The 27,760-nt window shown below is 42.9% G+C and overlaps 1 pseudogene; it reads left to right on the forward strand.

The window, feature by feature from the left end:
- LOC128688966 (glutamate receptor ionotropic, kainate 2-like) overlaps positions 1–27,760 on the forward strand; it is a 250,561-nt pseudogene that overhangs the window by 40,802 nt on the left and 181,999 nt on the right.

Here is a 27,760-nt window from a genome sequence, read left to right on the forward strand (position 1 = left end):
AGTTGTTGAAAGTAGTTTACAGTATGAGAATGCTACAATTGGGTGTAAGGCAGTAATATTTTAGTATAGGTATATATTACAAGGTACTTTTAAACAATTTATGAACTTTGGGCGTCACGTTCTAAAGTTTTAAGATTTAGGTAATTGGTAGATTTTTTTTGGTAAAGTTAAATATTGAGTATTTAGTTAAGGGTGAGTAAGTGGTTTACGAGAAGAGTCTTAAATCGATGTTCAGACCGGGTTACTTTAGTGTTTACTGGTAATGAATTTCAAATTCTGGGGCCCTTTATGTGCAAAGAGTTTTTACACAGTGTGATATGGACACGAGGTACATCAAAAAGAGATCTGTGTCTTGTGTTGTGGTCGTGTGACCTGTTAAGGTCGATGAGAAGTTTGATTGGAGGGTTTATGTTTGAGTGTAGTTTTCTATGTATGTAGTAGACACGTGAGTAAGTATGGATGTTTTTTTACGGTGAGCAGTTTTAGACTTTTGAATATTGTTGGAGTATGCTGTCGGGAGTGGGAATTATCATTCTGACTGCAGCGTTTTGCTGGGTTATTAGTGGTCTTAGGCGATTTAATGTTGTTGATCCCCATGCACAAATTCCGTATGTGAGATAAGGGTAGATGAGTGAGTGATACAGTGTAAGGAGAGCTGATTGTGGAACATAGTACCGTATCTTTGATAGTATGCCTACTGTCTTAGAGATTTTCTTGGAAATTTATTTTATGTGTCTGGAATTTGAGGCTACTGTCAAGGTCTATTCCTAGGAATTTCCCCGCTGTGAGTCTTGTAACGGGTGATCTGTTTAGCGTTATATAAAGTGGAACATTTGCAGCTCTGTTTCTAAACTGAATGAAATAGGTTTTGTCAGTATCGAGGGTAAGTTTATTAGTCATCATCCAGATAGATATTTTCTGCAATTCGGCATTAACAGTGTTGGCGAGTATGACTGAGTTTGGGTGAGAGACGACGTATGTTGTGTCATCTGCAAATAATATGGGTTTGAGTAGTTGTGATGCATTCGGTAGGTCACTGATGTAAATAAGAAAGAGGAGAGGGCCAAGGACACTTCCTTGTGGAACACTCGCTACGTCAGTTACGTTTTTTAATGTGAAGGATCTTGCTAAGGTTTACAATGACGTTGAAGGATGAGGACGGGAATGAAATATGTTTAGTGGTAAGTGTATGACTGGTGGTAGTGGTGGTTGTGGTGATAGTACCAATACTGGTAGTAGTGGTGGTTGTGGTAATAGTACCAATACTAGTAGAAGTAGTGGTTGTGGTGGTTGTGATGATAGTACCAATACTGGTAGTAGTAGTGGTTGTGGTGATACCACCGATACTGGTAGTAGCGTTGGTTGTGGTGATAGTACCAATACTGGTAACAGCGGTGGTTGTGGCGATAATGCCAATACTGGTAATGGTGGTGGCTGTAGTAAATTATAATACTGGGTTAGTGGTGGTTGTAATAATAGTCGCAATACTGGGGTTGTGGTGGATGTGACGATAGTAGCGGCACTGGTAGAGAAACAGAAGATTGTTCAGAGGGTGGTGGTGGAGGAGGGCAAAATAACCACGGGGAGAGGGGAGGAGGTTAAATGATAGCTCTAGGCCGGCCTTTCATGTTGCAATCAACACATCAGGAGCTTGCAGTGTTGCAGAAATAAGTAGGAGGTCCCAGCAGATTTGTTCGGTGAAATGTTCTTACCAAGAATGAGGTAGGGAAGCGGGAGACGCCTGGTGCTGCAGGCATAACAGTGCCAGGTGCCAGCAAGATTGAATATTGTAGAAATAGAAGAAAGTCAACCCACAAGCACTGGTAATGGAGTGATTACCTAACCATTAGTAACATGACAATTGTGAAAAGTTTGGTCAGACTTCGGGACCATATTAAAGACTTTAGATTCTGATTATAGATGAATCTGGCATTTGTCTTGGGAATTTTCCCTTAAAACTAAAGGGAGACATCTATATTTCATTCCAGCCATGAAGTATATGGAACTAGAACTTTGGCTTCTGACCGTTTAGCAGGATTGTTACAAGCTCTTATGTGGTTGAATATCGCATTTGATTCTTAAGCTGCATTATTGAATACTGATGTGTTATTCTAACATCTAGAGGTATGCCAGTTCGTCCCACATTAGATAAGTTGCAGCCTAGGCACCCATTAAATACCACCAACATGACTCACGAAATCGTAATGACACGATTGCAAACAAACCATACCACGGGCGGGGATAGAACCCGCGATCAGAGAGTCTCAAAAACTTGCATTTGTGGTCACAGTGATGCCTATGCTAAACTTCCTATGGTGCAGAAATGTACCTAGTTGGACGAATCTTATTGTGGCTAGCTGGTCCAGTGGCTAACGCGACGGTCTGGAGTTTTGAGACTCTGATCGCGGGTTCTATCCCCGCCCGTGGTATGGTTTACCACCAACACATTGTTGCATGGAATTTTTTATCAATATACCCTTAACAGTCCGTGAATTCTTAAAAACAATTTGTATATTGAATCTCTTTAGGGCATTCTGCAGGACTGATAAATTCTCACTGAATGGCAGGACAAGCACATTCTTGATCTGAGGCGTTATTTTAGGTTCCATCCTATGACATATTTTCCTAGATGCTAGAAAAGCAGTTTCTAAAAACTCCTGAGGGTAACATAGTTTGTGGCAATATCAGAGATTTTCCTAATTTCCTCATCAAGAAACTCAAGGCTGCACTCTCGGGAAACTCTCAAAAACATAGTGAGAAAATCACGTCTTTTTATTCTTGTTTCATGGTTGGTGTAGCAGTGGATATATGAACACACGTTCGTGGCCTTCCTATATACTATAAACCTAAACATTCTATCAACCCTGTGGATCGGAACATCTGAGAATGGATGTTTAAAGTCCACTTCTGTTCCTACGGTGAATTTAACAGATGGGACAAGAGAGTTAATTCTCGGTATAAATCTGTTCAGGTCCAGATAATTCGGCCAAAGACACAAGATGTCATCCACATATCTGAACCACTTAACTTCACTCCGTGAAGTTAAGTGGTTCAGATGTGTGGATGACTTAGTCTCAAATAACTCCATATATAGATTTCCCATAGTCATTCCCTGCCTTTAAGCGTAATATTTCCCTTCAAACTCAAACGTGCAATCAACTACACACTACTTAATTAGCTCAATAATGTTCTTATGGGGAACTCATCTAATTCTTCTTCCAGATAAGATAAAATCAGTGACAGGTACTCTGGTGAACAACGCTGTGACGTCAAAACTTACTCGTGTATGATCGTTAGATATTAAAATTTTGCAATTTTTAATGAGGTCAGCGTTGTTTTTTTATGTGGGCTTCCGAGGTGTTGCCAAGCATTGGAGCTAATACCTTTACCAGCCATTTTGACAAGGCATTAGTCGCCGACCCTCCTGGGATAATAACAGGTCCCCCTGAAAAACCGGGTTTGTGGGTCTTAGTCAAACCATACATATAAGTGTCGCTGACTTAGTTCATAACTGTTTAATCAGTTCCTCATTACCTCTCAGTAAAGTTCTAAGATGTTTATTAAACTTACTATTAACCTGATCCAAAGGGGTTCGTATTAAGGGGCTCGGAAATTATCCTATCTTGTAATAACATATTTATTTTTTCCACAGTAATCTACTTTGTCCATGATTACTATCACATTTGCAAATGCGACAGTATTTTTCGAATGTAAATTATGATATATATTCCTCGCTTGTGTTGCAGGATAATCAGTCATGAGTGACTTGCTCACTCCTGTTAATAAAGTTCTTAGTAACCAGCCAGTCATTTTGTAGTAGTTCCCAAAGCATCAGAATTATATTCCTTGATGAATGAGACACTTTTGCAACACTTGAGGGTTGCACAACACTTGAGTGTTACACAACACTTGAGTGTTACACAACACTTGAGTGTTACACAACACTTGAGTGTTACACAACACTTGAGTGTTACACAACACTTGAGTGTTACACAACACTTGAGTGTTACACAACACTTGAGTGTTACACAACACTTGAGTGTTACACAACACTTGAGTGTTACACAACACTTAAGTGTTACACAACACTTGAGTGTTACACAAGTGTCTCAGTCATCAACTTGTAGGTTTGCTAAACCATTTATATTATATTCCTTGTTTATATGTTTTTAAATATGTTTCTCTCGGGTCTTTTACATTCCCTTTTTCTCTTAAAATATCGCTTTCTTACATTAAAACTCTCTGGTATTAGTTTCAGCTGTACGATTCAGCCGTCTCTCTCTCACCGACATTTAGTAGTACAATACTAATATTTGTCTGTCATATCAACATGACCAACACACATGTCTTATCTTTTTATTTGTCAGTCAAGTATTATTCCGTAAAAAATATAGAAATTTTTCTGACTCAGTATCACTACGAAGTCTTAATACAGAAATTACCTATGACTTTAAACCATACCCCCGGCCGGGATTGAACCCGCGGTCATAGTCTCAAAACTCCAGCCCGTCGCGTTAGCCACTAGACCAGCTAGCCACAATGGCTAGTGGCTAACGCGACGGGCTGGAGTTTTGAGACTCTATGACCGCGGGTTCAATCCCGGCCGGGGGTATGGTTTATTTGCAATCGTGTCATTACGATTTCTTGAGTCATGTTACCTATGACTTTATTGCCCCAAATCTTATTGACATGTTCATATGTGTGAGGAAGGCTGAGAAGATCTTGCCTAGTATTTTCCAGTAGGCCTGCTAGTTGGTCTCGTCTCTTGTGAAAACATCTCAAATTACCATATCTCACTTCCGGTCCATATATATGTATAAAGTTCCATCTCTGTACCTCTTCTTCGAGTGAACAGTGATATGGAATTGAACTTTTATCAAGTGATAATTTAAGACTGAATACTTCTAACTTTTCAACTGTGTCTAGTATATTAATCACCTGTATATTCCACTAAAGAAACTTACTGTGCAGCCACATATTGCACATGCGTCTTATTCATCAATATTTTGTAAAGACAAGTGAAGCCCGTCTTGCTGAGGGTGTCAGTCCCTGACATCAAGTATTACCAATCTGAATATTGTTATTATTCAGACATTGTCTAACAGTCCGACGGTTGATCTGTGTTGTCGCTTACTGAAACTCTCAATTTCTGATATAACATTTTGAATTATCTGCTTTATTTTCCATGTAGCTGAGTTATGATATTTTGACGTAATGTTGCCCATGAGGGTTGTGCAGGTGACTAACACAGTGCTTCCCAAACTTTTTTCTCTGGGCCTCACTTTCGGAATAAAAATTTGTGCGTGCCACACCAGACTTTTTATTGATATGAAATACATTAAACTCCAATAAAAAAAACTCCTAGCAATGCTTAATTCATAACATAGAACTCAACTACTTTATAATATGATCAAAGGACAATCAGAAAGTATACAACAATGCAGCTACATAAAAAACATGATTCATTCCCAAAATATACTTATAGACGAGCCTCTGACATGTATAAGAGATAATGCATTATGCGAGCGGTGCGTTAATGCCAAAAAAGGGATCAGTATGTTTGATTTATGGCGACTCGTTCTTAACATTGCACTTTAACACAATGAGCGATGGCACGTACCATGGAAACTTCTACAGGTTTCTATATATGAATGTTTAAATGTTTCTTTGTCACACTGGCCATTCTTTTTGGCCACACCTGTGTGGTGCGCCACACCTATGTGTGGTGTGCCGCACTCTCTGCTAACCGCAGAGAGTTGTGAAGTTGTCTGGCTAACATACATTGCGCTTACAATGATTACTAACTTCTTAAGATTCTATTCATAAATAAATATTTCAATGATAATTGTTACTAAATAGATTGTTTTCTTCCTCTGTGTTACAGGACAGCAACATGACATTCCTGAAGGTAAGAGAAGCCTCCTTTTGCTCCAGGACTCTCAAACATACCTCAACGAGCACTAATCTAAGTTTTATCCATTGTCAAAATGACATTTGCACTCATTATGGTGCATTATATAAATATTTAACTGTTGTTATTTCCTGGTTACATTGTAATAGAGCTCCAGTTGATTAGGAGTAAATATAAGGAATTGGGTGCAGTGTTTCAAGGCTGGTGGCGGTGTTGAGTTACCGTCTGCCTAACCTCGGCCTGGCTGCTCCAAGAAGGCATCTATTCGTACCGTGTTAAAGAAGCAGTTACTCTCTAACTGCTTCTTTATCACAGTTAAGGTACGAACAGATGTCTTCTTCGAGGGGCCAGGTCGAGGTTTGGCAGACGGTAACTCGACACCACCACCAGCCTTGAAACACTGCACCCAGTTCCTCACTGAACTCTCACACACACCAGTATTCTCCACTATTACTTTCGTCTGGTGTCCAGCTTTGATTTTTGAGCTATTGTTTCAGGGGTTAAAGATTTCCTTTTACCCATAATCAAAGATTTATAGCCCCAAAAGCAAAGGGAACACTGGACATAAGATGGGGCAGGTGAGAGACAACAGTGCAACACTTCCTCTCACCACAGCATCCACTTGAGCAATGAGAAGTCACTGTGAAATGTGGCAGCAGGCCGAGACGTCATGCTAACGACTGCTATCCAGTAGAATGCACTGACGAAGACCCCCTGTATAGTAGGCCTTTGAGTTTCATCAGCATCGTGCCGGGGCGCTCACCCAGCATAATGCCGTGACGAGCACTGTAGTTAATTGCATTAAATGAAGAGTAAACAAAACACTTTAAGTACGAGAAAATACAAAACAATTAATACGAAAATGAAGATTTAAAAGCTCGGCGAACTAAACGTAGCGTAATCATTGGCAAATTCCTGCATACACTCTGTTTCTGCAGTAGTGAATTTCTTGAGGATGAATGTTCTCTCCTCGAACAAATATTTTCCAAACTTCACAATCCTCGTTATTTAATCATAGATTACAGACACCGTACATATAACATCATCTTCGTCGAGAGGAAACACATAGTTCTCCCCACTAACTCCGTTGACAAACATGTCTCCAACATATTTTTCCAGTACCGCAATCCAAGTATCTACCACTGCATCCATTACGAAGACTTCACCAGTAAGGGCACCACAGGGATTAATCCTGAGTAGGGATAACCAATTAAAAGGGAAAAAACAGCATGAGACCTCCTAACATGTATTACGGAACATCAATACTCCAGCAGAATGGCCGACTTGAGGAATGTCTATGTTTTACACCGAAACTCCCACAACTAGATTCTTGAAGACTACGGTGCTTATCACATAATCCTAGGCTGAGGGACTGACTACCTAGTCTAATTCTTCTTGCTAGTTATGTATAGAGCTGCAAAATAACTTTTGAACTCCTGTTATAAATCCCAGTAATCTAGTAGCCTTTTTGTACACACTTGGGCACTGTTGTCTTGGTTTCAGGTTTCTGCTTACCATGACTCCCAAAACATTTTCACACTCTGATCAAGCTCTACATCGTCTAGTTTTTAACTATGGGAGTTATTTTCATTCTCAAGGTTTAGAACTTGACACTTTTGTCCATACTGAACTGCATCTGCAACTTTTAAGACTGTGATACTAAATTTTCCACATCCTCCTAAAGTTCACTGGTATCCTCCGCAGAATCTATTATTCGGCCTATTTTGTGTCATCAGCGAATTTACTCATGTTACTTGTAATTCCTTCATCATATCCTGGTGATACAGTTGCTTATAGTCGAGGGAAGCCATCATCACAATCTTAGCAAAGAACGGAGTGCTCACTAGGCACGTCTTTATTTATTGATAGTTTTTCAAATAATTGATTAATTGTGTTGGTGAGGGGTAAAGCTTTTAGAAATAGTGAATCTGACATGAAGCTGGAGTTATTGAAGTTACTTTTCTGAGAGTCCTAAAAGACTTTATCGAAAAGTAAAGTCTGGCAGGGTACATAAAAGAAGGAAGTAGAAAATACCTATATGCATAAATATAAGAACGGTGATGAAAGAAAGCATATGCGAAAGAATAAACGCCTAATTGCTGGGAGAGAAAGTGTGGCGTGCGCAGAGTACATAACGATTCATTTGGTGTTCAAACACCCGTTGGTAATTCAGAATGGAGCAGTTCTAGGAGCCATCACTGCTCCATTAATTGTCTAGTTCAGTCAACTAATAACGTGAGATGTGGTCACCAGCTGATGTGAGAATGTACTTAACCACCTGGCTGTAGTTCAGTCATGCACTCCAGCTGGTCGTGTACACTCATACTCTCTTATCTATTCTGAGGTGCAAATCCAACTGTTATGAGTGGCTCTTTGCTCTCTGGTTTCTTTTGTTATACTGCTGATATTTTAAGTTCTGTAAATACTAGTGACGGGAATATACTTATTAAAAAACTACTCTTTGGTTGCTTGGGTTGCTCCTTGTCTTGTGACTTAAGTTACAGCCAGGTACAACAGGTCTTGGAATTGTTACTTGTGCTCGTAATAGAAAGTATAGAAGACGTGAGGAAAAGAAGACAGTTGGGTGCGTTTAAATAGATGTGAATTAAAAGTCAAACAAGTGAAAAAATGAGTTTTGTTCTGATGAATCTATGGAAAAAAAGTTAATTAAAGGATGTCAATGAGGAGAATGTATGAGAGACACTGGACCAACACTTTTATATGGATGGAAAAAAGAGACACAAATGAAGTATAATGCGATCTTTTATTGACAATGTTTCACCCACAAAGGAAGCTTTATTAAGTCACAAACAGATCTACGTGGGGAGAGAGGATGTGGGTATGTGTACAAGGAGCATAGTGGGGAGATGAGTTAGGCTGGAAGAGGTTGATGGCTGGGAAGAGGTTGCATCTGAGAAGTATCTCCCTAGCATGGGCCAGTAGGCCTGCTGCAGTGTTCCTCGATGCTATGACCCGTTGTTATGTGGGATAACGATGAAAATGTTTCCTAGCAAGAAGTTCAGTTATGTTACAGAATCTGTTTCTGGTTGAAATTGTTGGATAAAACACTGAGTGATGATTCCATCATCCTGCGTCTCTGAAAGTCTTCTTCCCTGGCGATGAGTCTTGCGTCTCTGTAATTAATTAAATGGTATTAGGAGTTTCGGTGCATAACACAGGCGTCCTTTAAGTCGTTGTCAATAAAGGACAGTATTTTACTGCATTGAGAAGAAAACTACAGGTAGTGTAATTTTTTTTATATTAGAAATGTAGTTACGTTTGTGCTCCCCTTACCCTCACAGTACATATGTGAGGTGATGGAGAATTCTCTCTCTTTCTCTTCCCCCACAATGCCTAGTAAGGGAAATAGGACATTCACTTATCTCTCCCTCCCTTACAATGACTCTGTGATGATTATTTCGTATATTCTTTTCCCTCCCTGAATATAACCCCTGATTTTCTGAAAGAGTGAGTGATTCTCTAACCTTCCTCCCTTATACTTAGGAGGGAAATAATGACTTGCATTTGTGACTTTAACTAGCTTTGTAAGAGTGGTGAAGCACTTTGTCTTATTTTCCTCTACTGTTCCTGCATACTTTCTGTATTCGACTGAAGAAGCCTACTGTGTAGGCGAAACGTTTCGGAATAAAGTTGTCTAACTGTTGCATATGTGTCTTACCTACAAACCTGTCGGTAATGTATACCATTTTGATATTCACCCTGTCAGACACTGCAACAGAATGGCATCTTGGTACAGAAAACACCTTGGACAACTTTTTCAAGTGAGAATTGTTTGATCTGAGGAAGTGACCTCTCAGTGGTTCCATTCTCACTACTACTACTACTCTGCACCTCTCCTTCCGACAGTATTTAAGTCTCAACACTGTCGCTTGATCTTCAGATATTTCCAGACTATGGAACTGAACTTCTCCAGGCTGAGGGACTGACAACCTCAAATCTGCGACTTTAAGGGTGATGGACTGATTACATCGTCTTCACATCTCTACTGTTCCTGCCTACTTTCTGTATTCGACTGAAGAAGCTTACTGTGTAGGCGAAACGTTTCAGAATAAAGTTGCCTAACTGTTGCCTATGTGTCTTACCTACCAACCTGTCGGTATTGTATACCATTTTGATATGCACGTTTGCTTACGAAAAGTAGGACTATGTGCCCTTTCCTCACCTTAGTAGTATTAGAGAAGCGTAACTTTCCTGTGGTGTTGTGCCTGTATTCTGGGTCTATTGTACTCGTTTTTAACAGCAAGGCTCTGTTAAGAAACACTGAGTTTTGGTTAAACACCGATGGTAATAGAGTTGTGGATGAGTGGAACAAACTCCCGAGTACAGTTATTGAGGCTAAAACGTTGTGTAGTTTTAAAAATAGGTTAGATAAATACATGAGTGGGTGTGAGTTGGACCTGACTAGCTTGTGCTACTGGGTCTGGTGCCGTGCTCCTTCCTTGAGTGGATGTAACCAGACTGGGTGTATCATTGGGATAATCCGGGAGGGTGGGTTATTAGGCTAATCCGGGGGGATGGACATGGACCTGCTCCGCATGAGTCAGTAGGCCTGTTGCAGTGTTCCTTCTTTCTTATGTTCTTATGGTTGTGTGCAGTGATACAAGAGTCAGTGCATATGAAGGAAGACTCTATTCAACTGTTAAATTTTTTTTAATGCGAGAATAAATTTCAGTAAACCATACCCCCGGCCGGGATTGAACCCGCGGTCATAGAGTCTCAAAACTCCAGCCCGTCGCGTTAGCCACTAGACCAGCTAGCCACAATAAGATTCATCCAACTAGGTATATTTCTACACCATAGGAAAGTTAGCACAGGCACCTCTGTGACCACAAATGCAAGTTTTTACAGACGAATCTCCAGCTAGCGTGGCCGTGACGAACTCTAGCTCAAGTCCCTTCACTGCCGTCAACATGACTCAAGAAATCGTAATGACACGATTGCAAATAAACCATACCACCGGCCGGGATTGAACCCGCGGTCATAGAGTCTCAAAACTCCAGAGTTTTGAGACTCTATGACCGCGGGTTCAATCCCGGCCGGGGGTATGGTTTATTTGCAATCGTGTCATTACGATTTCTTAAGTCATAAATTTCAGTGGGGCCTACACTGGGAAAAGCTTGACTCACAGCTAGAGGTATCAGTGGGGAGTGACACAGAGCCAAAGCTCGGGATCCAATACTAGGAGCAATGTGGCAAAGTGAGACTCTATGTCCATCATTATAAGGAAGTACAGCAGACAGTGAGTCTCGAGTCCTACACTGGGGGACGCAAATACTCGAAGTGTGAGTCATTGGTACCACAGAAGAAGAATATGAGACATTGGACCTACACTACGGTATCTGTGATACTACGTTGATCTCCGGAATACCCTTCAGGTAGATGATTTTGGAGACCGAGACATGACAATGAGGCCGTATTATATGAGTGATAATAAAGGAGTCAGGTGTGACACACTTGTTACAGTACGAACCAAGTGTGTGAATCATTTGTTCTTTATCAAGGACAGTGTGACACAAAGACGAAATCAGGGATGCATTACGTTACAGCACCGTGATAGTTATTTGAAACATAACAGTAGATTCTTCAACAGACAGAGGTGGCGCTCATGTACGATGCAGTGCAGTTATTCGCTAAAGCTCTGGACGACCTGGATCGCTCGCGTCACATTGGCGTTACACCGCTGGAGTGTGACGGAGACATCACCTGGGTGCATGGTAACTCCCTCATCAACTATATGAAGTGGGTGAGTACCTATGATATTTATGTATTAGGCAGGACGGCACTTTCACGGGTGAGTTAGGCAAGAGGCTGAGATATATTGAAAAAAGGGAAATACATTTCCATCAACGAATTAAAATACGAAGAGTTAAAGAGCTGGGTAAAACAAAAAACTCATCATAGAAACAAACACTGATGTCTGGCCGATGGAGACTCGAACCTACGAACCTTGGAACTAGGTACGCAGTACTTTACCATCCTTACCACACTGGTATTGGTATTGGTCCAGTGTGGTACGGATGGTAAAGCACTGCGTACCTTGTTCCAAGGTTCATAGGTTCGAGTCTCCTTCGGCCAGAGAACAGTGTTTATGAATATTACGCCTGTTCCTGCGAATTCCTTGCATTGTTAAAATCTCTAGTAAGGCTGATGCATGCAGAGGATGAGATGAAAAGCTGGCAGCCTTCTCCCTGAGAGCTGGCTGCCTTGGATCAACGTGTAGCGCAAGCTGGACGCCAAGGTATTGGTCCAGTGTTTTGAGAATGGTATAGCACTGCGTAACTTGTTCCAAGGTTCGTAGGTTCGAGTCTCCTTCGGCCAGAGATCAGTGTTTGTGTGTGTGTGTGTGTGTGCATATATATATATATATATATATATATATATATATATATATATATATATATATATATATATATATATATACATTTTTTTTTTTAACAAGTTGGTCGTCTCCCACCGAGGCAGGGTGACCCAAAAAAGAAAGAAAATCCCCAAAAAGAAAATACTTTCATCATCATTCAACACTTTCACCACACTCACACATTATCAACATATCAACATATTTCAGTAAAAACTCAGGAAGTTCCTTCCTGGAGCTGTGTGAGTATGTTCCTCTGCCACTCTCTATAATCTGTATGCTATATTTCTGAACTTTATTTAAAAGCAAGATACATTAAATAAGCGTGCATGATGCATGACATATCAGAGCCAGCATCTCAAATACTTCATTCAGCTCCCCGGTGGAAGATCGTGTGACCAGAATGCTGCAGGCATTCCGTCTCTGGATCATAATACTGAGTCTCTGAAAATGAAAACTGGTCACTCTGGAGTCCTTGGTTTCCATGATGAGTTTGTCACCCAACCCATTCAGGAATCTAAGAGCACACTTGCCCAATACTTACAGGGTATTCGACCCTACTGAGACGAAGCTATTGTTGATCTTCTGGGTTTCTTGAAACTGGCAGCTCCACCAACTTCTGTTTCAGAATACCGAATAGCAAAGGAACGGCGGGTAAGGTGTTCCCTTCAACGCTTGCAACTTCACTCAGTCTTTAATTAAACCTTTACCGATACCGACACTAAAACCTCCCAAAGAGCATCATATACATACAAAAATACGAGGTTAAAGGATTCCTGATGCTTGTATAGTGGATGAATAATAAACAAAATCTGACCCATGCTTCGCGTGGGTCAGTAGGCCTGCTGCAGTGTTCCTTCTTTCTTATGTTATGTTCTTATAATAAGAAGAGTGGGTGTAGAGGGACGTGATAGTAGTTCTGGAGGTAAATGGAACAACTGCTAGCACTCACAGTTCTGTAAATCACAATGAGAGAAACAATGCTAACCTAGAAGATTAACAAGTACCTCAGATCTTTAATCCATTAATAACGCTACGTTAAATTCCTCGCGATTTATCATTTTAGTATCTCTCTCTCCCATGTACACAACTCTCTCTCTCTCTCTCTCTCTCTCTCTCTCTCTCTCTCTCTCTCTCTCTCTCTCTCTCTCTCTCTCTCTCTCTCTCTCTCTCTCTCTCTCTCTCTCTCTCTCTCTCTCTCTCTCTCTCTCTCTCTCTCTCTCTCTCTCTCTCTCTCTCTCATTCTTTCTCTCTCTTTTTTTTTTACACAAGGTTTGACAAGGTTAAGGATCCCTAGCTTTATTGACAAGCTATTTACAGGTTAAGGATTCCTAACTTTATTGACAAGCTAAGAGCTGGTACCTACATCAGCTCATTTGAAAGCATTTTTATTGTTATGAGACATACAAGTAGGGAACAGGATGAAGTTGGAGCCATCTGTTGGCCAGCATTTTCATATGATCAACTGACGTTATCTCGTTGACATCATTATGCTGTACGAATGTGTTCCATACTCGAGTCATCCTGGGTATATATGATCTCAGATGGAGTGATGTTCTGGAGAAGGGTACAGCCAGAGTGAAGTTGCTGCTTTCTGCCCGTCTTGTGGCATAAAAGCTTGTTTCACGCTGTTCTCGAAGTGGATCCAAGTGTGGCACTTTGACAATATTGGCCTTGTACATAACAGTAAGGCCACCTACATCCCTCCGGTGTTGAAGGCTCTGCTGAAATGACAGATCTATCCAGGATGGGTCCAGGCGAGAGATGAGACGTGTTGCTCTGTTCTCTACTCTGTCAAGCAGTTGCAGATGTGAGGGGGGGCAGGCAAACCAAGAAAGTGGAGCATACTCAAGGTGTGAGCGTACTTGTGCCTAGTACAGAATCTTGCAAGCCCTACTGTCAAGCAGATGTGAAATACGGCGAAGTGCTGTAAGCTTCCTGGCTGCCTTGTTTGCAATATTTACAACATGGTTCTTCATGGTTAGTTTGGAGTCAAATTTCATCCCAAGGATATCAACTTCTTCTCCAGGTACCAACACCCTCCCATTCATCCTTACTACTGCACCAGCATTACCATCATGGTGCCTAGAGACGATCATCATTTGCGTTTTCTCAGGTGCAAATGTCACTTCCCATCTATTTCACCAAGCTGATATAGCTCTTAGCTGGTGGTTGATGTGGCTTAGAGCAGCTGACATTTCTTCTCTTGGATAAGTGAATGTCAGTGTACAGTCGTCTGCATATGCATGTGATTCTGGGATGAGATGAAGAAGGTCGTTGAAGTAGACATTCCATAACAATGGACCCAGCACGCTTCCTTGTGGAACACTTGCCCCAATAGGATGTCTTGCTGATACCGTTCCATTGAGAACTACACTTAGAGATCTACCATGTAGGTAATCACTGAGGAGACATAGCGTAGAGCCTGCAATTCCCAGTGCTTGAAGTTTTGCTAAGAGGCCCTGGTGCCACACCCGGTCGAAAGCGCCAGCAATGTCCAGTGTTACCACACAGCTGACTTTGGATTCATCCAGTGACTGGTGCCACTTAGTGGAGAGGTTTAACAACAGAACAGCAGCAGAGTAACTCTCTCTCTCTCTCTCTCTCTCTCTTTTTTTTTTTTTTTTTTTTTTTTTTTTTTTTTTTTTTTTTTTTTACACAGGGTTTGACAAGGTTAAGGATCCCTAGCTTTATTGACAGCTATATTACAGGTTAAGGATTCCTAACTTTATTGGCAAGCTAAGAGCTGTTACCTACATCAGCTCATTTGAAAGCATTTTTATTGTTATGAGACATACAAGTAGGGAACAGGATGAAGTTGGAGCCATCTGTGGGCCAGCATTTTCATTTGATCAACTGACTTTATCTCGTTGACATCATTATGCTGTACGAATGTGTTCCATACTCGAGTCATCCTGGGTATGTATGATCTCAGATGGAGTGATGTTCTGGAGAAGGGTACAGCCAGAGTGAAGTTGCTGCTTTCTGCCCGTCTTGTGGCATAAAAGCTTGTTTCACGCTGTCCTCGAAGTGGATCCAAGTGTGGTATTTTGACAATATTGGCCTTGTACATAACAGTAAGGCCACCCACATCCCTCCTATGTTGAAGGCTCTGCTGAAATGACAGATCTATCCAGGATGGGTCCAGGCGAGAGATGAGACGTGTTGCTCTGTTCTCTACTCTGTCAAGCAGTCGCAGATGAGAGGGGGGGGGGGCAGGCAAACCAAGAAAGTGGAGCATACTCAAGGTGTGAGCGTACTTGTGCCTAGTACAGGATCTTGCAACCCCTACTGTCAAGCAGATGGGAGATACGGCGAAGTGCTGTAAGCTTCCTGGCTGCCTTGTTTGCATGATTTACAACATGGTTCTTCATGGTTAGTTTGGAGTCAAATTTCAAATTTCAAATTTCAAATTTGGAGTCTCTCTCTCTCTCTCTCTCTCTTTCTCTCTCTCTCTCTCTCTCTCTCTCTCTCTCTCTCTCTCTCTCTCTCTCTCTCCCTCTCACTCTAATCTCAAATCAAGTTTTCTCTCTAAGAAAAACGAAAGTCTTCTACTATCTTGTCATTTAATCTTCAACGTAGCCTTCTACTATCTGGTCATGTAGTCTTTGATGTAGCCTCCTACTCGCGGGTTTTGTAGCCGGGTAGCTCTGTATTTTAATTAACAAATCTGTAGTCGACTAAATATTATTTACTCTGCAACAAACTTGTTAATTACAAGGCTACAACATACTGCCTCAAGACCAATATGAATTTCGAAATGTCAGAAATTCACAAACAGCAGTTACGGACATTTTCAAAGCCTCATATGCCTTAGGCACGAATGAAAGATTTTTTTTAATTTAAACAAAGCAGCTGGTTCGTGTCTATGTAATATTAGCAAATAAATCTTTTACTTACTGCATTAGTGAGTGTGTTTGCAGCTGGAGTTGTTTACATTCAGAAAATAATTTTTAATGTGAAGGAATAGATGCCCAAGGCACTAGTAAATTAATCTTAAATAGAACTTCTTGTGCCAGTCGTAGTAAAAGTTTAACAATACTTCCAATGTTCCCTGGTTCTGATGTGTAATATATTTCCAACCTCATTTAGGCATTATAAACAGTTCAGTTCTGTTTGTGACTTGAAAAAACCCACTGTGTGGGCGAAACGTAGTCAATAAAGGATCACATTATACTGCATTTGTGTTTATATTGCCATTGTGTCGGTATTTTATACTATTTTATACCATTTATTTCCCTCATTTAGGCATACTTAATATCCAGTGTTTTTCTTTTCAATATCGATACCATAATTTGGCCAACACCTGTTAAGTCAGATGTTCACTTTTAACAAACACCTGCAGGCAGCTCGTGTGGAAACCGTCCAAGAATTATTTTGCTCGCCATGACTGGGAAATTATATATTTGGTGTTGGATTAAATTTGAGAATGTCTCATCCGATCGACTTCCAATTCGTTTTTTTGTGGTCTCCATGTACTGACTGTGGCCTGGTGGTTAACGCTCTCGCTTCACACGGTGAGGGCCTGGGTTCGATTCCCAGCCAGAGTAGAAACATTGGACGTGTTTCTTTCCACCTGTTGTCTATGTTCCCCATCAGTAAAATGGGTACCTGGGTGTTAGTCGACTGGTGTGGGTCGCATCCTGGGACACTGACCTAAGGAGGCCTGGTCACAGACCGGGCCGCGGGGGCGTTGAACCCCGGAACTCTCTCCAGGTAATCTCCAGGTAATCCATCGTTACCTACTTAGAGAAAGGTGACAGTATTTCAATATATTTTTTAAATTGCACTTTTTTCCCTGTGATAACTTAAGAAAGTCTTTCTTAAACAGTTTTAAGCTTGAAAGAGAAAAATAAAATAAAATTGACTTAGTGGAGTGTGAAGCTGAGTGTAAATAAAGTTGAAATTTGTTCATATATATTTAGAGATATATTATACTGCTTTATGTTTCTCGTAAGAGGCGACTGTGTTAATTATTAAATGTAAAACGAAAAACCTCTGGTTTCTTGTTTATCGGGTCACCAGCCTCGGTGGGAGACGTTTATCGGATCGCCATCCTCGGTGGGAGACGTTGATCGGGTCACCAGCCTCGGTGGGACACGTTTATCGGGTCGCCAGCCTCGGTGGGAGACGTTTATCGGGTCGCCAGCCTCGGTGGGAGACGTTTATCGGGTCACCAGCCTCGGTGGGAGACGTTTATCGGGTCGCCATCCTCGGTGGGAGACGTTGATCGGGTCACCAGCCTCGGCGGGAGACGTTTATCGGGTCGCCAGCCTCGGTGGGAGACGTTTATCGGGTCGCCATCCTCGGTGGGAGACGTTGATCGGGTCACCAGCCTCGGTGGAAGACGTTTATCGGGTCGCCAGCCTCGGTGGGAGACGTTTATCGGGTCGCCAGCCTCGGTGGGAGACGTTTATCGGGTCACCAGCCTCGGTGGGGGAGGTTTATCGGGTCGCCAGCCTCGGTGGGAGACGTTTATCGGGTCACCACCCTCGGTGGGAGACGTTGATCGGGTCACCACCCTCGGTGGGAGACGTTGATCGGGTCACCAGCCTCGGTGGGAGACGTTTATCGGGTCGCCAGCCTCGGTGGGAGACGTTGATCGGGTCACCAGCCTCGGTGGGAGACGTTTATCGGGTCACCAGCCACGGTGGGAGACGTTTATCGGGTCGCCAACCTCTGTGGGAGACGTTTATCGGGTCACCAGCCTCGGTGGGAGACATTGATCGGGTCACCAGCCTCGGTGGGAGAAGTTTATCAGGTCACCAGCCTCTGTGGGAGACGTTGATCGGGTCACCATCCTCGGTGGGAGATTGATCGGGTCACCAGCGTCGGTGGGAGACGTTTATCGGGTCACCATCCTGGGTGGGAGACGTTGATCGGGTCACCAGCGTCGGTGGGTGACGTTTATCGTGTCACCAGCCTCGGTGGGAGACGTTTATCGGGTCACCAGCCTCGGTAGGAGACGTTGATCGGGTCACCAGCCTCGGTGGGAGACGTTTATCGGGTCACCAGCCTCGGTGGGAGACGTTTATCGGGTCGCCAACCTCCGTGGGAGACGTTTATCGGGTCACCAGCCTCCGTGGGAGACGTTTATCGGGTCACACCAGCCTCGGTGGGAGACGTTTATCGGGTCGCCAGCCTCGGTGGGAGACATTGATCGGGTCACCAGCCTCGGTGGGAGACGTTTATCAGGTCACCAGCCTATGTGGGAGACGTTGATCGGGTCACCATCCTCGGTGGGAGACGTTGATCGGGTCACCAGCGTCGGTGGGAGACGTTTATCGTGTCACCAGCCTCGGTGGGAGACGTTTATCGGGTCACCAGCCTCGGTGGGAGACGTTTATCGGGTCACCAGCCTCGGTGGGAGACGTTTATCGGGTCACCAGCCTCGGTGGGAGACGTTTATGGGTCACCAGCCTCGGTGGGAGACGTTTATCGGTCAACAGCCTCGGTGGGAGACGTTTATGGGTCACCAGCCTCGGTGGGAGACGTTGATCGGGTCACCAGCGTCGGTGGGAGACGTTTATCGTGTCACCAGCCTCGGTGGGAGACGTTTATCGGGTCACCAGCCTCGGTGGGAGACGTTTATCGGGTCACCAGCCTCGGTGGGAGACGTTTATCGGGTCACCAGCCTCGGTGGGAGACGTTTATGGGTCACCAGCCTCGGTGGGAGACGTTTATGGGTCACCAGCCTCGGTGGGAGACGTTTATGGGTCACCAGCCTCGGTGGGAGACGTTGATCGGGTCACCAGCCTCGGTGGGAGACGTTTATGGGTCACCAGCCTCAGTGGGAGACGTTTATGGGTCACCAGCCTCGGTGGGAGACGTTGATCGGGTCACCAGCCTCGGTGGGAGACGTTTATGGGTCACCAGCCTCGGTGGGAGACGTTTATGGGTCACCAGCCTCGGTGGGAGACGTTTATGGGTCACCAGCCTCGGTGGGAGACGTTTATGGGTCACCAGCCTCGGTGGGAGACGTTTATGGGTCAACAGTCTCGGTGGGAGACGTTTATCGGTCACCAGCCTCGGTGGGAGACGTTTATGGGTCACCAGCCTCGGTGGGAGACGTTTATCGTGTCACCAGCCTCGGTGGGAGACGTTTATGGGTCACCAGCCTCGGTGGGAGATGTTTATGGGTCACCAGCCTCGGTGGGAGACGTTTATGGGTCACCAGCCTCGGTGGGAGACGTTTATGGGTCACCAGCCTCGGTGGGAGACGTTTATCGGTCACCAGCCTCGGTGGGAGACGTTTATCGGTCACCAGCCTCGGTGGGAGACGTTTATGGGTCACCAGCCTCGGTGGGAGACGTTTATCGGTCACCAGCCTCGGTGGGAGACGTTTATGGGTCACCAGCCTCGGTGGGAGACGTTTATCGGTCACCAGCCTCGGTGGGAGACGTTTATCGGTCACCAGCCTCGGTGGGAGACGTTTATCGGTCACCAGCCTCGGTGGGAGACGTTTATCGGTCACCAGCCTCGGTGGGAGACGTTTATCGGTCACCAGCCTCGGTGGGAGACGTTTATGGGTCACCAGCCTCGGTGGGAGATGTTTATGGGTCACCAGCCTCGGTGGGAGACGTTTATGGGTCACCAGCCTCGGTGGGAGACGTTTATGGGTCACCAGCCTCGGTGGGAGACGTTTATCGGTCACCAGCCTCGGTGGGAGACGTTTATGGGTCACCAGCCTCGGTGGGAGACGTTTATCGTGTCACCAGCCTCGGTGGGAGACGTTTATCGTGTCACCAGCCTCGGTGGGAGACGTTTATGGGTCACCAGCCTCGGTGGGAGATGTTTATGGGTCACCAGCCTCGGTGGGAGACGTTTATGGGTCACCAGCCTCGGTGGGAGACGTTTATGGGTCACCAGCCTCGGTGGGAGACGTTTATCGGTCACCAGCCTCGGTGGGAGACGTTTATCGGTCACCAGCCTCGGTGGGAGACGTTTATGGGTCACCAGCCTCGGTGGGAGACGTTTATCGGTCACCAGCCTCGGTGGGAGACGTTTATGGGTCACCAGCCTCGGTGGGAGACGTTTATCGGTCACCAGCCTCGGTGGGAGACGTTTATCGGTCACCAGCCTCGGTGGGAGACGTTTATCGGTCACCAGCCTCGGTGGGAGACGTTTATCGGTCACCAGCCTCGGTGGGAGACGTTTATCGGTCACCAGCCTCGGTGGGAGACGTTTATGGGTCACCAGCCTCGGTGGGAGATGTTTATGGGTCACCAGCCTCGGTGGGAGACGTTTATGGGTCACCAGCCTCGGTGGGAGACGTTTATGGGTCACCAGCCTCGGTGGGAGACGTTTATCGGTCACCAGCCACGGTGGGAGACGTTTATGGGTCACCAGCCTCGGTGGGAGACGTTTATCGGTCACCAGCCACGGTGGGAGACGTTTATGGGTCACCAGCCTCGGTGGGAGACGTTTATCGGTCACCAGCCTCGGTGGGAGACGTTTATGGGTCACCAGCCTCGGTGGGAGACGTTTATCGGTCACCAGCCACGGTGGGAGACGTTTATGGGTCACCAGCCTCGGTGGGAGACGTTTATCGGTCACCAGCCTCGGTGGGAGACGTTTATCGGTCACCAGCCTCGGTGGGAGACGTTTATCGGTCACCAGCCACGGTGGGAGACGTTTATCGGTCACCAGCCACGGTGGGAGACGTTTATCGGTCACCAGCCTCGGTGGGAGACGTTTATCGTGTCACCAGCCTCGGTGGGAGACGTTTATCGGGTCACCAGCCTCGGTGGGAGACGTTTATCGTGTCACCAGCCTCGGTGGGAGACGTTTATCGGGTCACCAGCCTCGGTGGGAGACGTTTATGAGTTAAAAAAATGTTGATGACAGGTTTCTCAATGGGAATTTTGCATTTTTTGGGCTGTGTAAATTTTAATTTGACTTGCAATAAAATAAATGGTAATATTTATTTCTGTGCAATAACGATTTATAAGAAGTGTATAATGTTAATTATTGTTGTATAATATAACTGGTGTATAATATTTATTACAGGTGTATAATATTTATTACAGGTGTATAATATTTATTACAGATGTATAATATTTATTACAGGTGTATAATATTTATTACAGGTGTATAATATTTATTACAGATGTATAATATTTATTACAGATGTATAATATTTATTACAGATGTATAATATTTATTACAGGTGTATAATATTTATTACAGATGTATAATATTTATCACAGGTGTATAATATTTATCACAGGTGTATAATATTTATCACAGGTGTATAATATTTATCACAGGTGTATAATATTTATCACAGGTGTATAATATTTATCACAGGTGTATAATATTTATCACAGGTGTATAATATTCAGAGGAAGCTCTGGTTTTATATTCTGCTGTATGACTTTTGATATGATAACCTGTGAATGCCTCAGCCAATCGCCTTCAACCCATCATCATTAACGAAACATCTTAAAAGGACCTTTCTTCACTGATTACATTAGTGTGAATGTGCCATCGTTCAGAGTATTATTGTTTCCTCGGCTGTGCTTGATTGAATGATACAAACTAAGACAAGTTTCTTATTAAAAACAAATATATCATTTTCTCTGTGTAATCTGAAAATTTCTGCAACTAAAATTTCTAATGCAAATAAACATTGGTATTGAAAAATTAAAGCCGAGCAGAGGAGGAATTAGAAAGACACATGTGCAACTCTTGGGTATCTTTATTGTGGAAACGTTTCGCCACACAGTGGCTTCATCAGTCCATACAAAGGAGAAACTTGAAGAACAGGAGGAGAATGAGGTAATCAGTCCCTCAACCTTGAGTCGATGTGGTCAGAGTTGCAAGAGTTGAACATATGTCTAATTTAACAACATGTCGGTTCTCTGAACCATTCTTGTACTAGGAATTAGAAAGTTATCGCAGGGAAACTAATGATTCCACTCCATAAATATGTGAGAGAAATTAGTTGCTACACAGCTCAACACTAATGTACATCTGTCAGTATGTAAAACATAAATTTTCAAAATATGAAACCAGTCAGATGAAGTAATCTTGAATTTTCTGGCGAAAATTAATATTCAAAATGATTTAATGAAATTAGGAAAGAGGAGTTTATTCAGCCCGATAACAGTATTAATGTTTCCTTGGTAAACTTGTGCAGAGTTTCAAGTTTGGAGACGCACAGAAGCTTCATTCTCACATTGTCTCGCCAAGCTTATAGCCACCATTATTTAAATAAAACTGTAATAAAGTTGGTAGAATTACCGACAATATATAAAGTAAAAGGACACAAGTGCAACTAATATGACATTTATTGTGGCAACGTTTCGCTCTCCAGGAGCTTTATTAAGCCATTACGTAATGGCTTGATAAAGCTCCTGGAGAGCGAAACGTTGCCACAATAAATGTCATATTAGTTGCACTTGTGTCCTTTTACTTTACACTTAAATAAAACTGTCAAATTACTATCTGAAAACGCCATTAAGATTCGAGTTCACTGTTAAGTAGGATGGACAGTGTTAAAAGTTTAAAGACGAGAAGTATAGCAGTCAGTGTCCATTTTTCTCGGCAGCAACTTATCACAATAACATATCCAAGAATCATTTTAGAGTTATCTCTCATAAATCTTCCAGAGAAAGAAACTAACAGAAAATACCTAAACTTATACATATGAATAAATTTTTTCATGCAGTAAAAAGCCTTAAATTCTGTCATAAAGGATAAAGAATACAAGGAAATATGTTGTTGTTTTTGTTGCGCATTTTGACGTTCACCTGAGAAAATGGCGGCTCTACATCAATATAATAGGTAAGACACATATGCAACAGTTAGGTATCTTTATTATGAAACGTTTCGCCTACACAGTAGGCTTCTTCAGTCAAGTACAGAAAAGTTGATAGAAGCAGAAGATACTTGAAGACGATGTAATCAGTCCATCACCCTTAAAGTTTTGAGGTGGTCAGTCCCTCAGTCTGGAGAAGAGCATTGTTCCATAGTATGAAACAATATGGAGATGAAGTGACAGAATGGAGCTTTTTATAGCGCCAAGAGGTGAGACGTAGGCCACTAGGAGAGGTAAGAACTCAGATGTTGAAAGGTCAGGTCCCTCTGAGTTCTTACCTCTCCTAGTGGCCTACGTCTCACCTCTTGGCGCTATAAAAAGCTCCATTCTGTCACTTCATCTCCATATTGTTTCATACTATGGAACAATGCTCTTCTCCAGACTGAGGGACTGACCACCTCAAAACTTTAAGGGTGATGGACTGATTACATCGTCTTCAAGTATCTTCTGCTTCTATCAACTTTTCTGTACTTGACTGAAGAAGCCTACTGTGTAGGCGAAACGTTTCATAATAAAGATACCTAACTGTTGCATATGTGTCTTACCTGTCGGTATTTTATACCATTTTAATGTTCAATCAATATAATAATTAAGGCTGCATTAAAAATGTGAAATTTAAAAAATTCTTAAAAGTTTAAGTTATCAATACTTTACAGCTTTCCTTTCTCAGTTATATTTTATTTTCTCTACGATTATCTTGTGATTCTCATTTTGCATATTTTGTCAAACAGATTTGAATATTGATAAATTAGACACATGTGCAACTCTTGGGTATCTTTATTGAGGAAACGTTTCGCCACACAGTGGCTTCATCAGTCCATACAAAGGAGAATCTTGAAGATGGACTGACCACATCGACTCAAGGTTGAGGGACTGATTACCTCATTCTCCTCCTGTTCTTCAAGTTTCTCCTTTGTATGGACTGATGAAGCCACTGTGTGGCGAAACGTTTCCTCAATAAAGATACCCAAGAGTTGCACATGTGTCTAATTTATCAACATGTCGGTTCTCTGAACCATTCATCTACAAATTTGAATATTGTTTTCCGTACAATTATTTGAGAATAACTCTTCTAATTGACTTCAAACTTTCACAATTTCTGTACCTTAAGTAGAGGAAATTATCAGCTTGTTTTGACTGTTTTCATTTATTAACAGGAGATAAAGGTTCAATACGTCTACAGTGAAGCCTCAGACAATAGTAATGAAAATTTAGAGAAGGTTGAGGTTATTACAGTTGTCTGTCGTCATGGTGGTAGTGAATTTCACCTTCAGATCCTCTTGTGGATGGTCAGCACGAGCTGTTGAGCTCACAGTCCTGTACCTCATTATGGTACTGATCTCCAGCTCCTGGACCTCTTGAGAGAGTTAGGTCATAGCTTTTAGGTCTGTAAGAAAGTTGGGCTTCCGTATTTCTATCTCTGCTGGGATTGGAGGTAGTGCTAGCATCTGGGTGTCTTTGGTGTGGACGTTTCGCCATCCAGTGGCTGGCTGGATGGCGAAGCGTCTACGATAGGGATGCCCGGGTGTTGCGCATGTCTTAATTTCATCTTGTCGGTATTATATACCATTCTTGTACTACTATTACTACCACTACCACCACCTCTTCCTGCCTATATATAGCCGTCCTGCTCCACTTCTGGTTAGTGTGACTTTGTCAATGGTCCAAGCCGGACCGAAACGTCGTCGTAAGCTTCTCTCATTTATGTGCGGGTTATTTGTGTATCGTTCCAGTCACGGTATTGTGCCTTTTTTTTTTTTGTTATTTAGTGCTAGAATTCCTCTCGCTATTTTTCTATTCCTACTGCCACTGAAACCGATTCATACCTTGCACTGTCTTTTTTCTCTGGCGTAGGTTGAACTACATGGACATAGCTTGTGGGATACAAGGGAATACCATCTTCAGATCTCGTAGCTAACAAAACATCCTGTAAGACAGACCCAAGTTAAAAATTGTTTCAGTATTTCCGTGTAATAACCTCATAACACCTTATTTGATCTGCTTATATTTTCAGGTTGGCTTGGTGGTGCCAAGTTCCCAGTTAAGCATCACAAAATCACCATAATTTCCGTGGTGATTTATTTTATCTTGTGATTTCGTTACAAAACCGTGTCTTCTCAACTATTGCATAAGTTTAAGGCTGATCCATCTGGTCTAGGGGAAACATATATTTTGTCGACCAATAATTGTTTTCTTGGTAGTGCTATCCGACCTGTTTCAAATTTTAAAGGGTGATACATTTATATCAGAAAAAAATATATATAATTTTCGGTAGAATTGGATTACTGGTTTCTATGTGATAACTGGAAACTCTGTTAATTAGCATTATTAATGATCTGTACAAGAATAAAACTGTATTAAGTTATTCTACAAATTCTAACCATACAGGAGAGCGAAAAAGTAATGTGAAGGACCTGGGAGTGATAATGTCAGAGGATCTCACCTTCAAAGACCACAATAATGTATCTCCCGCATCTGCTAGAAAAACGATAGGAAGGATAATGAGAACCTTCAAAACTAGGGACGCCAAGCCCATGATGATTCTCTTCAAATCGCTTGTTCTTTCTTGACTGCATTACTGCTGTACACTAACTACCCCTTTCAAGGCTGGCGAAATTGCTGGGAACGGTTGAAGTCCCTAGATTTGTATTCCCTGGAATGCAGGTGAGAGAGATACATGATAATATAGACTTGGAAAATCCTAGAGGGATTAGTAACAAGCATGAACACGAAAATCACTCCATGTGAAAGCAAAAGAATCTGCAGGAGATGCAACATTCCCAGAATTAAAAGCAGGGGCGCCACGAGTACACTGAGAGACAACACAATAAGTGTTAGGGACCCAATAGACCCCTGGCTGTCTTCAAGAAGGCGCTGGACACGTACCTAAAGTCAGCACCTGACCAGCCGGGCTGTGACTCGGACGTCACTTTGCGTGTAGCCAGGAATAGCAATCTGGTTGATCAGGCTCTGATACACCACGAGGCCTGGTCTCAGACCGGACCTCGGGGACGTTGATCTCAGGTATACTCCAGGTATTCCTTAAGAAAATGAGATATTGCTTCCTGAAGAATGTCAGTATCATCAACTTCAAGTTCTGCAACATACAGTAACCTATACAGTGGAAGAGTCAACCTTAGTAAAGAAATCGTAATATTGTTTATCATGTCATAGTTTAAAAATGAATAAAGTACAATAGCACCTTCAGTGCTAATGTACTTTATTCATTTTAATAATCTAATTCAACATGGTCAGTAATGGTGACAATGTGCCCAGTTATATTTTAATTTTACAGTTGATAATATCGCCTGTTAAGTTTGTAAGCAAACATGTTTACCTGGAGGAAATATCTGTTATGTAACCTGTGGTCTGAGTGTCCCAGGGAAGTTGCAGTATAAACCAGCCAAAAATCAGTCACATTTGTTGCATAAAAGACAAGAGTGAACTTAATTAGCTGGCAGACTCTAGTCTGTTAGGGAATCAGACACTTTCATTATCTCTTAGTTTGTCCGTTAGGTTATTGTCCATGAAGCCGAGGCCTCTGTCAGCCACATCAGTGAGACCATCTTAATGAAGCTCACATCGTCAGCCACATCAGTGAGATCATCTTAATGAAGCTCACATCGTCAGCCACGTCAGTGAGACCATCTTAATGAAGCTCACATCGTCAGCCACATCAGTGAGACCATCTTAATGAAGCTCACATCGTCAGCCACATCAGTGAGATCATCTTAATGAAGCTCACATCGTCAGCCACATCAGTGAGACCATCTTAATGAAGCTCACATCGTCAGCCACATCAGTGAGATCATCTTAATGAAGCTCACATCGTCAGCCACATCAGTGAGATCATCTTAATGAAGCTCACATCGTCAGCCACATCAGTGAGACCATCTTAATGAAGCTCACATCGTCAGCCACATCAGTGAGATCATCTTAATGAAGCTCACATCGTCAGCCACATCAGTGAGACCATCTTAATGAAGCTCACATCGTCAGCCACATCAGTGAGATCATCTTAATGAAGCTCACATCGTCAGCCACATCAGTGAGACCATCTTAATGAAGCTCACATCGTCAGCCACATCAGTGAGATCATCTTAATGAAGCTCACATCGTCAGCCACATCAGTGAGACCATCTTAATGAAGCTCACATCGTCAGCCACATCAGTGAGACCATCTTAATGAAGCTCACATCGTCAGCCACATCAGTGAGACCATCTTAATGAAGCTCACATTGTCAGCCACATCAGTGAGACCATCTTAATGAAGCTCACATCGTCAGCCACATCAGTGAGACCATCTTAATGAAGCTCACATCGTCAGCCACATCAGTGAGACCATCTTAATGAAATTCACATCGTCAGCCACATCAGTGAGACCATCTTAATGAAGCTCACATCGTCAGCCACATCAGTGAGATCATCTTAATGAAGCTCACATCGTCAGCCACATCAGTGAGATCATCTGAATGAAATTCACATCGTCAGCCACATCAGTGAGACCGTCTTAATGAAGCTCACATCGTCAGCCACATCAGTGAGATCATCTTAATGAAGCTCACATCGTCAGCCACATCAGTGAGATCATCTGAATGAAATTCACATCGTCAGCCACATCAGTGAGACCGTCTTAATGAAGCTCACATCG

This window comes from Cherax quadricarinatus, chromosome 16 (genome assembly GCF_038502225.1).
Source record: "Cherax quadricarinatus isolate ZL_2023a chromosome 16, ASM3850222v1, whole genome shotgun sequence".
Classification (NCBI taxonomy): Eukaryota; Metazoa; Arthropoda; class Malacostraca; order Decapoda; family Parastacidae; genus Cherax; species Cherax quadricarinatus.